The following is a 2,505-nucleotide window of genomic DNA, read 5'->3' as shown; positions in this document are numbered from 1 at the left end:
AAAAGATTTACATCAAAGAAAATTGTGCCTTATTGTTTGTGTGGTGTGCATTCATAAAATTTATTACATATTCACCATGCTATTTTTATACAAAATATCATGTAAATATTTACAATGAACATTTTACGAAAAGAGAGTTTTAACGTAACACGGGGATCGATATTTTGAGAAGATTTAAAATATCCCCTTGAAGATCAAATTTGAATTCTTTTAAAAGGTGATTTCATTTTTAACCAAGAAATTCAAGAGTAATTGGAGATTACTACTTGTTGTGTTATACAGTGTATTTCGAATCGAATGGCTTATGATAATGTGGGCATGAATAGTTGGATTGGTATTTGTATTGAAAGTGTATAAACTGTTATTTGCCTTGATAGGCTGGATTGTGATATAATTGCAATGTCATGCGGTTGAGATTTTATTGTATGGTGGGTTAGCTTGCTGTAGTGAGCAGGTTCTGTGGACCAACCTATTAGAGGGGCACGAAATCTAGATGTATATATGTACCTCGGTCGGAGAGGCGTGTAGGGTATCTCTTGAGGTATGGATAGAGTTCACGTCACGCCGAACCACCTCGTGATGATGAATTCCGCTAACGCCAAGGAACAACTATGCTTTAAAAAAAAAACATGATTTATGCGTACATAACTTTTTAACAGCCTTGACGGACTTAGTTTGGGATAATCATCGACCAAGTATCCCTAACAACCGAGTATGAGAATGATTTTGGCACAAGCTAAGTTTTTAAGAAAGTCATAAGCCATATTTATTCTGACAAAAATGTAATGGTTTTATATGAGTTGAAATAAGTTTTAATATTATGAATTATACTTCTTTGCATGGTGAAAATAGAATTAAACGGTTTTTCGCAGCTTCCCTATTTGTTTATCTGTGAAATGAATCAGTAATTCCTCGCATATGGAGCGAGTTATGATTTGTGCATGATTTTAAATATTATTTGGTTTCGCGGGAGCTTGCTAAATTTTATTGATTTGATTCGAAAATAATTATTAATATATTTTGATGTGGAAAATTTTATTACCTCTATTATTTATACTTTTTAAGAAATTCTCGATTTTTATATAAGGCACAAAACCCTCGTTTGAAACGAATTGCTTTTATAACTTGCATTTTTATATTCAACTGATCTGTCGTTTACTTGTTTTCCATCTATGCTCTACTCGTTGAGTCGATGATTATCACTGAGTTTATGAGACTCACACCTCTTTATCTCCCCTTTTGCAGATAAGGATCAGCCTAGCGTGTAGTCAGTGACGCATTCGGTCCACGGTGAATAGGTAAAGGCATCTCTTAGCATTTTATTTTGAGTCGCTCCGCTGTTAGAGGTCAAGTTGTAGTATTTTATTCATTAAGTTGTAAACGAATTCTAAATTTTTATATAAGCATTAATCTGGAGAGTATAGATTTTAATGCATATACTTACAAATAAAAAGGAAAAAAATTTGTATTGATTTTTATATTTATGATTCAATTTAGTATATGAAAATATCAATATTATATGGTAATTGAATGTAGTGGATTAACGAGCAAATTCTAGACAAGCTTGTTCGAGACTTGGTGGGTCTTTTCCGGAAGTCTTGGACGCTAGCAGCAATAGGGAAGAGGTTTGTTGCAATAGTGGTATCAGAGCAAAGGGAAAGATAACCCTATTCTTGAAGACTCCCGCATATGATCTGTGACGAAGTATGACTCTCCGCCCAGGAGCTTGGAAAAGGAGGGAAGGGATTACCCCGAAAGGGTGAAGTGCACCCCTTATCGAGTGCTCTGATAAGTGCCCTGTAATGCCATCTGTGTCTAGAGAGGTGAAAGAATTATAGTGGTATCAGAGCCCTAAGTTTAGTTGAGTCCTAAGATATTCTTGTGTCAAATAGCGAAGTAATGGAGTCGATGTAGAGTCTTGTTTATAGTTGGTGACTGCAGCATCGATTATAAGCAAGAGGCTACGTAGACTCTTTATCTTAGAAAATTACCTTGTGTAATCATAAGTTATTATCAAATAACAAGAATTGATTGCCGATGTTCGGGTTTGAGATGCCACCCAAGACATGAACTATTGTTGAAAATATTTTAAGTAAATGCTTCTAATGAAACGGTGATATAATGAAATACCCCTCGGACTAAGAGTGGAGGAAAGTGAAGTTGAACTAATAAGTCTGTAATAACTCATTCATTTGGTGGAGTTAACCATTGAGTTATAACTGTCAATGGGAAGAAATTTGATGATTATGGATGGCATTTGAGGACGATATAAAGGAGAACCTACGATAATGATAATAAGAGGTATATTTTGACTAGAATAAATAATGATCGTTGAGATCCACTCGAGGATTATAAATTTAAGTATTAAAGAGAAGTAAACTAATATTTGTGTGCACAGAGGTTAGTGCACTGTGTTAATTAAGTTGTTCTGCCTATATATATAAATGGTGCTAAACTTTTGAGATATTTTAAATGTGAATATGTAATGTATAGCAGCTTAAAGAG

Source organism: Theobroma cacao, chromosome 8 (genome assembly GCF_000208745.1).
Source record: "Theobroma cacao cultivar B97-61/B2 chromosome 8, Criollo_cocoa_genome_V2, whole genome shotgun sequence".
NCBI classification, from domain to species: Eukaryota; Viridiplantae; Streptophyta; class Magnoliopsida; order Malvales; family Malvaceae; genus Theobroma; species Theobroma cacao.
The sequence above is the reverse complement of the archived record's forward strand: the minus strand, read 5'-3'. Positions refer to the sequence as shown.